General features: G+C 44.2%; 1 protein-coding gene across 2 annotated transcripts in view; it reads left to right on the top strand.

Moving 5' to 3' along the window:
• The first annotated feature begins 264 nt into the window (after nucleotides 1-264).
• LRRC20 (leucine rich repeat containing 20) overlaps nucleotides 265-15547 on the top strand; it is a 464508-nt gene continuing 449225 nt past the window's right edge. Inside the window, exon 1 of one of the 2 annotated variants that reach the window (XM_077454429.1) lies at nucleotides 265-414. The gene's annotated coding sequence lies outside the window, so the exon portion shown is untranslated. The remainder of the gene's footprint in view (nucleotides 415-15547) is intronic. The other variant, XM_077454430.1, reaches the window with a different exon arrangement.

Below are 15547 nucleotides of genomic sequence, written 5' to 3'. Positions count from 1 at the left end.
GAATATAGGTCATCTCATCTGGCCAAATGTAAAATAACATATTAGGGCCATCCAAAACGAGGAACAGTCGGTAGCTCTGCTCCACACAATATGACCTTACAAGTCAGATAGAGAATGTGGCTGTGCTATACAGCAGGACAATCAAAGGAATAATCCTCATGTACAGAAAGAGGAAGTGAACATTCATGAGCACGCCGAGCCGCTGCCCGGCACTTTCCTGAGGCGAGCCCCCGGCTCCACCCCGCAAGTATGAGCAGCTAGGCCTCAGTGTTGTTGTTCCCAACCAGGTCCGCCTCTGGGGATTCCTCCGCTGATTGGCCGAGGACAGCGGCACCTTGTGCTGCACATCTGTTGCTGTCTGTTGGGTGTAGAAGAGAGCTCAGTCAGTGGGTGTGCCAGCTGAGAGAGGAGCCGGTAAGTTACACATGGGACATTAGAGGGAATACCCCGGTGTGTAGAGGAGACTCTGCAGTTATTCATTCATTCATTCAGGAGATTGCTTTCCCTTTACACTGCTATATAATGAACCATGTCATATGACTGAATGGAACTTTCCTGTTCACTGATAACACACTTTTCCAAATACCTCTCATATTTACTAGACAAACACCTCTGATCATGTATATAAGAGAAAATATCATTTTCTGCCTAATTACTTAACTTTATTAGCTGCATTAGTGCTGTATATTTGTACATTTGGGGTTTTTTCACAGCACAACGCATGCAGAAAACGCACAGAAAACACATGGTTGACTGCATTTTACATGGGTTTTTTTTCAGTAGAGGCAGTGTCGTTTTCGAATTCAGTTTATTTTTATTATTATTATAAAATATATGTTTATATATATGTTTTTAATGTATAATTTTTATTATTAGAAATAAATACCAAAAACTATTTTATACATAGATAGATAGATATATATATATATATTATATATATATATATAATATCTTTTAGATGCAAATTTAAATTACAGTGATTGATTCATCATTCATCGCCAGTGAACAGAGGTCTCTGAAATCATGGGCGAAATCAGGACTGACATGCGGGAGTGAAATCGTGCGAGTTCAGCTGAACTTCATTCCTGCAGCTCAGTGTGAACCTGGGCATAGTGTACTTATTAATGGAAGAACCATGGCAGTAAGGGTCGGTTCACACTGAGGCAGCACGACTTGCAGCGCGACTGCCTCAGGCAACCTGCATCCGACTTCAGCAGCGGCTTGCAAAATGACTTCTGTGTAGAAGTCAATGCAAGTCGCTTGATGTCGCTCCAAAAGTAGCACAGGAACCTTTTTCTAAGTCGGAGCGACTTGTGTCGCTCCTATTAGAACAGTTCCATTGTACAGAATGGAGCGCATTTTGTCAGGTGGCTAAGTCACCTGACACGTCCTCCCAGTGTGAACCGTGTCTAATGCCGCATACACACGACCGGACTTTTCGACATCAAAGGTCTGACGGAACGATTCCGGCGGACCATTCGATCGTGTGTGGGCTGCAGCGGACTTTTGATTTGCAAAAATCTGACAGACTTTAGAAATGGAACATGTTTCAAATTTTTCTGCTGGAACTCCGCCGGACCCAGTTCCTACCGAGAAATCCGCTCTGACAAAAAACAACGTGAGGGCAGCTATTGGCTACTGGCTATGAACTTCCTTATTCTAGTCTGGTCGTACGTCATCACGTTCGAATCTGTCGGACTTTGGTGTGATTGTGTGTGGCCAAGTCTGTTCATTCGGAAAGTCCGTCAGAACTCCGCCGAAAGTCCGCCGGACCTAGTCCCTCGAAAAGTCCGGTCGTGTGTACGCGGCATAAGGGTGCATGTGTTTAGGAATCTAGTTTCAGTCATTATTATATAATTAGAATAATATGTAAAAGTCAACATTTAATATTCCTGATATGTGCCTGCTGTACCATGTACTTGTATGAGAAAATATCCTGTTCTCTTTGTATTGATTCCTTTATGTGAAATCCTTCGTGTTCCTGCTAATCCCTCTGCTCTCCTATTAAGCTCCCATTCACATTGACTGCAGCTTTGAAATCGTGCAACTTGATATGAAATTGCACGATTTTTGGTTCGGCTTCATGCACATATGTCTATGCCAGTCGAACTTGAAATCACCAAAAGTAGTGCAGGAACTACTTTTTCAAATCCATGCAGCACTGCAAAGTTGGCACTGTATCAATTTGAACATGCCCTTCGCCGACAATAGGGTGCGACTTGTCATACGATTTGACCTGACAAATGTGAATGAGGGTTAAAGGATAAGTTTACCTTTTAACAAAAAATAATAAACGCACATTGCAGGTAAAAAAATAGGCATTTATTATTTTTTTGTTTCTGGAGCCTCTCAGGCTGGGTTCACATATGAGCACGCAGCAGGCATCTGGTGCGTCCTCGTTCACTGTTTCAGGTCTGATTTCAGCCCAAATTTTTGGCTAAATTCGGACTTGAAACGGATCAAAAGACGCACAGGGCTCCCTAGTGCCCCCTAGTGGCCGTAAAGTGGAATGAAAGTGCAGTTTAAACAGCGGTAAAGCGCTGCTAACGGCTGGTGCTTTCAGTGTAAAGCAGCCTTAAACTGAATGGGTTGTTTTACAAGGCGAGGATACTTTAAACCAGCCTTTCTCAATCTTTTCAACACAGAGGAATCCTTGAAACATTTCTCTGGTCTCGGGGAACCCCTGCTAAAAATGAGAAATCTACAATTCATGATACATTAAAGAGGAAGTAAACCCTGATGAGTTTACTTCCTCTTTCATTCCCTGCAAAGGCAAAGCATAATGGACTACTATGCATCGCATAGTAGCCCATTATGTGTCACTTACCTGACACAGGAGCCAGCGAAGTCACCGCTGTCCCCTGTAGTCCTGCGCATCCATCTTCTCGGTGGGGTCTCGCAGCTCCGCCGCTGTCATTCGGCGAAGCCGCGATGACGTCACTCCTGCGCATGCGCACGGGAGCCGACACGAGTGGCATCTTTGTCGTTGACGATGCCGCGCTCAGTGCGCCTGTGCGCCCCTGTCTACGGCACATGCGCCGTAGACAGCGGTGCCTGTCTTCGGGCAAATATCTCCTAAACCGTATATGTTTAGGAGATATTTCTTGGACCTACATGTAAGCCTTAATCTAGGCTTACCTGTAGGTCAAAGTGTGTTGTAAGGGTTTACAACCACTTTAATGTAATACATTAGTGTGATGGTCAGTGGGAAGAATGGTACTCTCAATGGTACTCTCCAACACGTGTGGTCATTGGGAAGAATTACCTCCTTACAGATAGTTAAAAAGATCAATGGGATCTTGGGAACAGTGGGAACTTATCTGAGAGGCAGACATTGCCCAATGCTGAAGGAACCCCTAGCAACCTCTTGAGGAACCCTGGTTGAGAATCACTGCTTTAAACTCTGTATTGAAGCTGGTTCAAATCAAAGCTTTTATTTTGTAAGAATATTTACATTATTATATCCATTTATAATCAGTACAGAGCCCTATTCATCATTTGTTGTATGGGTTGATAGCATATGAAGAACTGGAAGATCCTGTTTAGCACCCATTAATTTTTTTTGTAATACAAATATTAAAGTGGCAGGAGATAATCAAGCATACAATCTTACATATTTACAACCTTATATAACTACAGAAAAAAAACACACACATGTATTTTTCAAATATGTATTATATTAGTTTTTTTTGTAACATTCTGTTTAGCCTTCCTATGCTTTTATGTATCTCTCTAACAAGGGCATGACCATGTAAATAATTGAAAATGCAGTCATGGGCTTTTAATCTTTTGTGCTTCTCTAGCTGGTTTTAAATAATGACAATCAGAAAGTAAAGCCTACTAGTAAAGTCGCATCGAGCAGAGCTACTAGCTTTCAAAAGGCAGGTTTAGTCTATTGGGGCTTGCGTTTGAAGAGCAGGGTTAACAGACAATGGGGTTGATTTACTAAAGACAAATAGACTGTGCACTTTGCAAGTGCAGTGTCTCCAGAGCTTAGTAAATAAGGTAAAGGTTCACTTTTGCAAAGAATACCCAATCATGTGCAATGAAAATAAAAAAAAAATGCATTTTTGCTTGCACATAATTGGACGATGGAAGTCAGCAGAGCTTCTGCTCATTTACTAAGCTCTGGAGAAACTGCACTTTGCCGTTAGTAAATCAACACCAATGTGAACTTTGTAGTGTGCTTTTGTTGCCCGTTTCTCTTTCTGCTCCAATTCTGACTCTTTCGACACAATGTGAACCACAATATCGCTGCACAGCACATGGCTGAAAGAATCAAGGCTGTACTAATGCATGCATGCGTGGCATCCATTCACTTCAGTGGTAGGATTGTCTGTTTTGCCACTTTGTTTACATTTAGGTTGGGCCGGTGTAGCGGCATATTCGGCGACCCATCGCAGTTGGCTTTGGAAGTGACGTTCTGTCGCCGCCATCTTGCAACACCCCACACTCGTACACAGTAAGGATACACTAAAGCCTCATACACACGATAGGACTTTGTACAAACTTTCCTGTGGATTTTTGTACAAAGGGCGTCGGCCCTGAACTTGTATTGCATACACACGGCAGGACTTTTTCAGCCAACTTTCACCAAATCACGTGGTTTTTCTGCTCTTTATCACCACCTTTGGTCAACTTCTGTATTGTTGTCTGATCTTTTGCATCGGTTCTGAGAATTCGTGTTTGTACTTTGTACAAAAGTCCTATGGTTTTCTGTACACACGTTGGGACTTTGCGCCATCAGACTTTTGTTGCCGGAAGGATTATCCGTTCGCACAGCCAACAAGTCAGATAAAAAACGAAAAAGTTTGTCCGATAGAGCGTACAGACGGTTGGTTGTTGCCTTAAAACAGCTAATTTGCATGTTTGTTGTCAAAAAGTCTGATCCTTTCCTTGAATTGAGGTCCAATACAGTGCACTGGCGAGGATTTGGCAATATAGAGTCACTCTAGGAGCAATCATGAATTGGTAAATTATTGCTTAAGCCTCATACACACGATAGTACTTTGTACAAACTTTCCCTTGGATTTTTGTACAAAGGGCGTCGGCCAAGAACTTGTATTGCATACACACGGCAGGACTTTTTCAGCCAACTTTCACCAAACCACATGTTTTTTCTGCTCTTTACCGCCATCTTTGGTCAACTTCTGTATTGTTGTCTGATCTTTAGCATTGCTTCTGAGCATGCGTGTTTGTACTTTGTACAAAAGTCCTATGGTTTCCTGTACACACGATCAGACTTTGCTCCATGGGACTTTTGTTGCCAGAAAGTTTGTCCGTTCGCACAGACAACAAAAGTCAGATGAAAACCGTAAAAGTTTGTCCGATGGAGCGTACACACCATCGGATGTTGCTTCAAAACATCTAATTTGCACGTTTGTTGTCAAAAAGTCAGATCGTGTGTACGGGCCTTAACTATGGACGAGTGTGGAGTGTAGCAAGATGGCGGCGACGGAACGTGACTTCCTTAGCAAACTGTGATGGGTTGCTGAATATATCGTTACACCGGGGCATCACCCAGTCAGCTGTGAATTTGGCCCTATATGAGAAATAAAAATACTGGATGAACCCTCTGCACAATGTTATACCATTTCGGTCCTTTCACACTGACGATCCATTCAGGCCCTGCGGTCCGTTGTCATCCGATCTCCCATAGGTGAGAGCGGCGCTGTGACAGGTCCGTCCCTGCGCAGTGTGCAGAGACCGACCTGTCATCTTCCTGCTCAGCGGGGATCGACGGAGTGATCCCCGCTGAGCAAACGGATATCCACGGGGCGTATCGGTGCACTGATCCGCCCCGTGTGAAAGGACCCTTTCAAGCAAACTTTGCAATAGAAAAATAGGGATATTTAGTTCACACATATTGCAATACATGTTTAAGCTGGCCAACTGCATCAAAGTAATCCCTCTTTAGCCAGTCCTCCTCTGCTTTTCTGCTGTAAATGCTACTGTGGACACAATGCCAACCTGGGACGCACAGACGCAAAATGGGGGAGAGCTACTGATTCAGGTCGGTCCACTGACCTGCAATACAATGGTAACAAGATATACCTGTTCTCAGATCCCAATAGCTTGTATGAAAACTGTCACATTCATGACAGCTTTCCAGAACAGACACGCCCCACCCTGATCAATGACTTGCCAGCCAACATCAGCTCAGAGATACACTTAATTACCACTAATCACAGACCGATACTGTATCCACCTAGGTAGGTATGATTCTGGAAAAAAAAAAGGCCATACTTTACTTTTAAAGTGGTATTTTGAAAACTAACAATTTTATTGATTTTTCAAAAGAACAGAAGTTCCAACACAGGATACAGGGAAATAGATTTTGCTGCGAGACAAGTATTTCTGACTCAGATTCAACAAATATAATTGGTCGGTAACTAAATTCAGTCTAGTTGAGACCGTCCTACAGCCTTCCAGGATCTGTAGAGTTGACACTTTAATGCAGTAACAAAACTGAATTTCACCTGTACAAAGGTGCACACTCTAATACAAGAGGAGAAAAGTGTACAGCAGAGAGGATGAAATGAAAAGAAAAAAAAAAGTAAAGAGTAGTAGAGAAAAGAAAGAAGAAGAGGGGAGCCACCCAGGGGGCATCATTCTCAGTTACCAATGACCTCCACAACCTATGGACCTATGGAGCATTAGAACGTGGGGGTCTCCAACATAACCCAGGGTTCCCATATTCGGTTATGTTTATCAAGAGTGTTATTTAGCGAGGCCATCAGATATTCCATTCTTTTAACATCTCTGATCCTGGGGTGCAGCTCGAGTAGTGAGGGAGGCTCCCCGTTTTTCCACCTCAGGGCCACCAGACATCTTGCTGCAGTCAGTATGTGGGCTAAGAGCCTTTTTGAGAGTTTAGAGAAGGAAGCAGGTGGGAGGCCTAGGAGAAAAATTTTCGGATCGAGAGGCACCCCAGTCTCAAAGATGGATTGAATCAGGGAGTGTACTCTCTGCCAGAAGGGGGTGAGTATAGGGCAGTAGATATGGAATAACATCCCTCTCGCCTTACAGCATCTCCAGCACCGGGGATCAGCCGAGGGGTATATAAAGTGGAGCAGGTCAGGAGTCTAGTACCAAAGAAGGAGAATCTTGTACTGATTGTCCTTAAACAGAGTGCAAATGGAGCTCTTAGCAGCCTGTGACCATATTAGCTGCCATGTGTTCAGGGGTATATCTATACCAAAGGCCTGCTCCCATCATGTCCGCTTTCCCCCTTCTTAGTGTATCCTTACTATGGAGGAGTGCGGGGTTTAGCAAGATGGTGGTGACGGAACGTCACTTCCGTAGCAAACTGCGATGGGTCGCCGAATATGTCGTTACACCGGCCAGAGGGGTGATGGCGTCAGTGCGCAGCTCACCACCGCCGCCGGGTGTACCAAGATGGCCGCCACTCCGGAGCTAGGCCGAGGCTGAGTCAGCAAAGCGCTCTGCGGATCGCATAGTGTGTGGATCTGAACAGGTTGACCCGTTCAGATCACGGATCGGTGACGATCCGTTACACCACTATTGGCTTCAGTATTACCCTCTGTCCTTTGCTCGCTGCTGGCTGTCACTTTCTTTGAACCCTCCCCCCAACACCTAGCCTCTACAACTTTGTGGCCATCTTCCTTCCCAATAGTGCTGCCCCATCCCCATCCCCATTAAGGTGCAGCCCGTCCTTATTAAAGAGCCAGTAACTGACTGAGAAGTCAGCCCAGTTCTCCAGGAACCCGAACCCCTTTTTGCTACAACAGTTCCTCAGCCACTTGTTCAGTTCCCTAAGCTCCTGCTGCCTCTCTGGTGTGGCTCAAGGCACAGGTAGTATTTATGAGAAAACCACCTTGGAGGTCCTTCTCTTCAGTCTATTCCCTAACCCAACGTGTACCATGACAGTTGGGTCCTCCCCAGCTCCACCCAATAATCTGTCCACCTGATCTGCGATGTGCTGAACCCGAGCGCCCGGTAAACAGCATACTGTTTGGTGACCACAGTCTTTGTGACATACTGCCCTCTCTGTCTTCCTATTAATTGAGTCCCCTACTACCAGTACCTGTCTAACCTTTCCTGCATCTCTGCCCCCCTCTTTACTGGAGCAATCACTTCCTTGGCAGCTACGGGAGGGTGTCTGCACCAGCACTGCCTCCCCTGAGTTTATATCCCCAACATAATTTAATGTGGCATATTTGCTGGGGTCTACCAACTCAGGATTGGCCTCCCTAGTGCTCTTTCTTCTAACCCCCCCTTCTAGCTGTCACCCAGCTACCTACCTCTGGCTCCTGTGCCTCCATGTCTCCAACCTCCTCTACACTGACCCCCACCAGCACCTGCTGGATAAGGTCCAAGCTCCTTTCCAGGTTGTTGATGCTGTGCAGTGTTGCCACCTTGTCTTCTAGATTCAGCATCTGGTCTTCCAGAGAAACAACTAGCTGACATCTTGCACAGCAGTATTCACCCTCGATTGGCTCATCAAGGAACACATACATGGAGCAGGATGTGCACTGAGTGGCATCACCAATCCTGTTGGACATTTTTACACTCTATTCTAATAGGGATAATAAGGAACGACTTGCTACCTTTACTCCACTCTACTCCAAGCTCCTCTGACGCTACAGCTACTCCTTTTTAACTCACAGTCCCTCTCAGCACCCCGCGCCACTCTCAGCACCCCGCATCACTTCTCAGCACTCCGCGTCACTCCCAGCACTCTGCGCCACTCTCAGCACCCCGCGTCACTCTCAGCACTCCAGGTCACCCTCAGCACTCTGCTTCATTTCACAGCACCCTGCGTCACTTCACAGCACCCCTTCGTCACTCTCAGCAAACACTTGTCACTGCTCCCAGTAGCCTCAGATACTAAAGGTGCTATTCTCAGTTCTCCCAGTTATTCCAGGAACTCTCAGTACTCCCAGGCACCAAAGGTACTCCCAGGCAATTATTGAAACATCTTGATTTTATGTAATTTTAATTTTGGTACCATTTAACCCAACTCTAGTAGATTATTCAATAATTTAGTTTTGGGTGGTGTAGGAAAGGGTCAGACCTTCTGTCAAGTTTTTTTTTAATCAGTTATTATTATTTTTTCAATATAATGTTTATTTGGTTTTGAAAAGTAGAATATACAGGACATACGCTTGTGTACAAAAGCAAGTACAATGATAAGCAGACGGTAAAAACATGCAAGTTAAGGCAAGTCATGCCACTAGGCAAAAGGAAGGTCCTGGGAGGACTCTTAAGCACTTACAACAGGTGTAATCTTATTCTTTAAAGCTCACAATATGTACAGATACTCTTGTTTGTTAGCATTGAGCCAGAGATCCCATCTTTTATGGAAGTTCACAAGGGAACTAGAACGTAGGGCCCTTTCATACTCAAGTATCATGTTCAGTTGAAGTTTGACATCAGATAAATTTGGAGTCATAGAATGTCTCCATTTCCGCATTATCATCAGTCTGGCAGCAAACTGTGTATGCATAACCAGGTTCCTAGAACTAAAAGGGAACCTGTCTATGTCTATGCTAAGTATAGCCAATGCTGGGGTGGGTGCTGTCAGGCAACCCGTAACTTCAGAGATAAGAGTGAAAACTTGTTTCCAGAAGCTGCAACTATGTGGACATTCCCAAACTATTTGAGTCAGAGACCCTGTTTAGGAGCAGCCACCCCAGTATTGGTTACCATCTATATTGGTAAACTTGGACATTTGTACTGGAGTAAAGTACCATCTGTGATGGAGTTTTTGGGACAATTCCCAGTAAGTTACACATTAAGAGGTGCCTTGTTTATATAGGATAGCCTGTTGCCATTGAGCATTAGCAGCAGACATGTTTAAATCACGTTCCCAACACTAGAGGGCTGGGGATTTCAAAAATTCGTCATTGACCTGTAATAGATTGTAGGAGAGTGTAATACCTTTAGCTTTTGAAGAGTCCGAGGACCAGAAAGACCAGGCTTTTTTAGGAAGGGCTACTACTGGAATAGGGTGTTTACTGAGGTTGGAAGCAATTTTCCGATAAGGAAACATGCTTTGAGGGGGAAGGTGGAATTTGGCTTGTAATTCAGAGAAGAGTTGGGAGTTTATTGTACTGTAGGATCGATTCCAGCGGTTTGTGCCTGAGTGGCAACCAATGTTTGAGAGATATAGTGGGTATCAGGAAATTAAAGATTTCTAGGGGGATGGGTATATGTATTTCAGGTGAATTGTTAGTGCTGGAAGGGAGGAATGTCATCCATGCTTCAACTGCAGCTTATGGTTAGGTGATCAGATTTGATTTGTAGGCTGGGCATAGATTGAGCTTGCAGGAGGGTGCCCAAGTCTCCTTTGGCTATAAACAATTGTCCAATACTCCTCCATTGCTTGCTGCAGGCTGGCGCGAACCAGTGTCTAAGTTGATCAAGGATTACTGCTGCGTGGTAATCCTTAATATCTGGGATTCCCATGCTGGCTGACGGTGTGGTATGTAAGGCCGTAAATGCTGACAAAAGCCATGAAAACCAAACTTATTGAGGGTCTGTAGAAGGTATCCCCAATGTACCCAGTCAACACTTTTTCTGTGTCGAGTCTTAGGAACAGGGTTGGGGTTTTCATGAATTAAGCATGGTGCAGTAAATTATGCCCAACTTGGTGGGGATGAATAAGGTGAGTCATGATGGGTGCTATTAGTTTTATATATAGCTTAATATTGGTGTTCAGCAAAAAGATCAGGTGAAAATTGTGGGGGTACACCAGCTCCTTCTCAGGCTTAGGAAGCGTTATAACATTAGCAGACATCTCATTTGGGAACCCTCCAGAGGAAACAGCAGCATTGAAAGTCTGGCACATGTATGGGGTTTAAAGTTTTCGAGAATAGTTTGTAATATTTGGCCGAGAAGCTGTCTGGGTTAAGGGTCTTTGCCATTCTAGAGTGAGAAAATGGCCTTTTCTATCTCCTCGATAGTAAACAGGGCCTTAAGGTTGTCTATGTGGGCTTTGGATAGGTTAGGGAGTTGTAACAAATCCTGGAAATTTGTGATTACAGATTCGATGGGATGGGGAATCGACGGGTAGTCTTTAAGATTGCATAGGTCGTTGTATTATGTTTTAAAGGCATTAACAATGTCTTTTGGTTGGAACATTTTGGCACCGTGGGTCGGGTGAGGAAAAAAGGTAATTTTCTGTTTTAGTTTAAATTTTCTGTTTAGCTTTAGATTGTTTGATTTGCACTGCAAGCAGCTTTCCTGCTTTATTACCAGACGCATTCAAAGTTAGCTTGGAGTTTGTGTGACATTTTTGCATGATTCACGTGAGGAGGGTTGTCAGCTCGGGCTTGAAGGATTTTTGTACTGATATAAGGTGTAACATTTGCCTTGTTTGCTTTCTCTAAATTGTGTATAGTGTCCAGTATTTTGGATAGCTCCTGTGTCCTTTGGCGTTTTATTTGCAAGCAGATTTTTATAAAAATATAAGCTTTGTGCCAAGACTAAAGGGTAAAAGTGTAAGTAACTGAAGGAACATTTATATAAAAAAAAAGGTCCCTGAGATGACTGTAGATTTTGGTGGCAATACAAAGGGATGACATCACCTGAGGGTTATTCCGCCATGTGGTCATAGGTGGTTTGTCTGATTTTTCTCATAAGAGTAGTGTGATAGGAGTGTGGTCTAACCACGAGATGTCATGGATCTCTGTAAAAGTTGTTTGTCTCCTAGAAACAGATCGATCCTAGACTACATGCAATGAGGTTTAGAGAAGAAAGTGAAGTCTAAAGAATGTTGGCATCGCAAGATATCAAAAAAGTCATTTGTGTGCTAGTGCATTCGAGCATTTTTTTGTTTTTTTGTTTAACCACTTCCCGACCAGCGCACGACGATGTACGTCGACAGAATGGCACAGGCAGGCATATTGGCGTACAGGTACGTCCAATATTCGATGCCGCCCTGCCATCGGGAGCGCGCCGCCGGCGGCGCGCTCCCGCGCTGGTCGGGACCCCCGTGAGTCCGGTCGCGGGACCCGCGGACTCGATCGCCGCGGGCATCCCCGCGATCGTCTCACGGAGCAGCCGAATGGAGGAAATGCTGTGTAAACAAAATTTTTCCATTCTGCCTAGCAACTAGTGACGCTGATCTCTGCTCCATGTGATTGGAGCAGAGATCAGTGTACACTAAATGAAAGCCCAACCCCCCCACAGTTAGTAACACACCCCTAGGAACACTTAACCCCTACACTGCCACCCACTGGTTAACCCTTTCACTGCCAGTGTCATTTACACAGGAATCACTGCATTTATATAGCAGTGATTACTGTATAAATGACAATGGTCCCAAAAATGTGTCAAAAATGTCCGATGGGTCCCCCACAATGTCGCAGTCACAATAAAAATCGCAGATCGCCGCCATTACTAGTAAAAAAATAAATAATAAAAAATTATTAATAAAAATGCTATAAAACTATCCCTATTTTGTAAACGCTATAACTTTTGCGCAAACCAATCAATAATCGCTTATTGCGATTTTTTTTACCAAAAATATGTAGAAGAATACATATCGGCCTAAACTGAGGGAAAAAAATGTTTTTTTATATATTTTTGGGGGATATTTATTATAACAAAAAGTAAAAAATAATGCGTTTTTTTCAAAATTGTCGCTCTATTTTTGTTTATAGCGCAAAAAATAAAAACCGCAGGGGTGATCAAATACCACCAAAAGAAAGCTCTATTTGTGGGAAAAAAAGGACGTCAATTTTGTTTGGGAGCCACGTCGCACGACCGCGCAATTGTCAGTTAAAGCGACGCAGTGCCGAATCGCAAAAAGTGGTCTGGTCTTTGACCAGCAAATTGGTCCGGTCTGAAAGTGGTTAATGTTGATCTTCACATCAGGTACAACATTGAAGTCTCTGCAGATAAGGATGCCTTGTCTCCTTTTTGTACTTGTTCCCACAGTTTATGAATAAATGGAAATTGTGTGTTTGAAGCATACACATTTACTATGGTGTAAATCGCATTATTGATTTCACAGATTAGGATTATGTAGCGTTCGAGTTTGTCAGGGGTGTGCTCTAAAGTGAAATGCCATGGTGTCTTTGATCGCAATAAGTACTTTGTCTTGGTGGGGCATTTGCGAAGAAGACACGCGGGAAGTTTTTGTGTGAGAAGGATGGAGCTTTGTTTTTGCAAAAATGCGTTTCCTGGATGCAAAGGATATCGCTTTGGAGTTTGCAGGCTTTGAACCACAGGGAGTATTTCTTCCCTGGGTGGTTCAGCCCTTTAGCATTTAAAAAGGTGGCTTTGAAGGGCATGACCAGTCAGGTTCTGTGTAGTTGTGGTTTCGGCCACTGGTAAACTAGGTGGATTTCCCTTGATAGGGTTGTATAGTTACGGCTAAGAAGACGGTCTGACCATGTAGCTCTCGTGGAGAGATGGAGTTGCAGTAGGGTCCTGGTCTATGCCTTGATGAGAAGTTGGGGTAAAAGTTAGGAAGTGGAATTGCAATGTATAAAAAGTTCAGTTAAAGTCAGCACAAGTTAAAGCAGTTGCTTTATTAAAGGTAGTTTAAACCGTGCTGTAGTGAAGAAGAGCGATTAAGCTAAAGAACTAAACAACAGGGCATCTACTAAATGGACATGGTGAGCTTGCTCATTTTAGACTCTATATTTGTGGCTCTGTGTCCCAGGTCATTAACTTCTACTTTGAAATGGGGCACTGTGGATACCATATCAGTATGGATGGATTTTTGTAGGGACAAAAGCATGTCCTTTAGAAGCAATTGTGTTCTGTGTATCATCAGCACTGCTGCCGGGTATACATTGAGTCTGGCTCATGTTTGTGTCCTGCTCATCCATGGTTGCCAGACTTGGCTTGGATTTTGCTTGGCTAGTGGAAGGAGAGGAGGCTGAGGAGTTGGTGGCTGACAGGTCCGAGGCCTGCGGATTCCTCTCTCCCCTCTTTGTATATCCTTTGTGTCTGGCCAGCTTGCCGTGCTGCAAGGACATGTGGCCACCGGCACCATCTTGGAAAGAGGGTCTGGCCAGGGGCAGAAATAATTCACTTAGTTTCCATGAAGTGGAACGTTCCTTCCTCCGTTTGGAAATTCTGGCTGTTGTCCTGAGGCTGAGAGGGAGGTAATCGTCGCTGTGCTGGGACCGCTTCATGTGCTGGCGGCCCTGGAAAGTTACAGACACCCTAAGCTCTGGCAATGTGCGGCCATCTCTGGTGACTTCCGGCCATGCCCCCTTTTTTATATCTATTTTATTTTTTATAGAAAGTATAAAAGGGTTATTACATACTATACCATACTACTAACAAAAGCTGCACCTAACCAGTTCACAATGCTAAGAGGTTTGTAGGAGGTCATCTTCCTGTGGCAGGGAATGATCGCAGTAACCAAGAAGGTAAGGGAGATGGAACTAGCATAGGATAATAATAGGCCCAAAAGTGTCCTTTTGGCTACTGTAGGGGCCAGGTCATCAACCAGGCCTAGCAGGCGAATTCTTGTCATACGAGAGAGATGAATTTTGGAGACCTTGCTGATGACATCCAAAATGGCAAACCAAAACTGGACAGGTCCAAAAAATGTGAAAGAAGTCTCCATCCAGTGACCACATCTCCGACAGGTGGGTGACCGAGTCAGCCTTAGCTTGCGGAGTCTATGGGGAAGGAAAAAAACCTTGTGAAGGATTTTAAATTGGATCATCCTTTCTCTGATAAAAACAAGCTGGTGGAAGGGTGCATCCCAAATATCAGTCCAGTCCTCCTCATCCAGTTCTGGTATATCAGCCTGTCATTTCCTCTGTAAGCCAAAGCGATCTGAGCAAGGGTTGAAAATGACATGTTGATACAAGAATGATACTGGTTTGAGGAGATGCCGGCTCTATTCTTTGTATCTAAGTCCATTAATAGACCCTGACGTGGGAACTGACATTTGAAGGTGTGGGGGAGCTGCAGACATGTAAATCAATAGAAGGCCAGCAAGTTATATTTCTGACTGAGGTGGTCAAAAGACATCAGTCATCCATTCTCCAGAATGTGTGCCAATGTTCTGACGTAGCCCAACAGTGGAGATCAGAAAGCATTTGGAAATGGGGGATGCCGGAGAGCTTTTAATGAGTTTAGGATAGCTGCCTTGTAAGCCCCATACACACGATCAGAAATTCTTCCAGCAAAAGTCGGATGTGAGCTTTTGGTCAGAAATTCCGACCGTGTGTATGCTCCAATTCCAGGCAGCAAAAGATTGAGAGCAAGTCCTCTATTTTTCGATTGGAAGAGTTCCGATCGGAAATTTCGATCGTCTGTGCAAATTTCGATGCATAAAATTCCTACGCATGCTCGGAAACAATTTGACGCATGCTCGGAAGCATTGGACTTAATTTTCTTGGTTCATCGTAGTGTTGTACGTCACTGCGTTCTTGACGATTGCAAGTTCAGAGAACTTTTGTGTGACCATGTGTATGCAAGCCAAGCATAAGACAGTAGAGGAATTACTGAGGTTCGGCACTTGCCACCAATGGGCAGTAACCAGCTGGGTGCCTATGAAGTATTTGAAGAAGTCCAGCATGGTCAATCCACCCTGTAGGGTTGGCCTGCT

Source organism: Lithobates pipiens, unplaced genomic scaffold (genome assembly GCF_037356315.1).
Source record: "Lithobates pipiens isolate NorthernLeopardFrog02 unplaced genomic scaffold, aLitPip1_a1.2 Scaffold_25, whole genome shotgun sequence".
In the NCBI taxonomy this organism is placed as follows: domain Eukaryota; kingdom Metazoa; phylum Chordata; class Amphibia; order Anura; family Ranidae; genus Lithobates; species Lithobates pipiens.
Note: the sequence above shows the minus strand (reverse complement) of the source record. Positions and strands in the feature narration are given on the sequence as shown.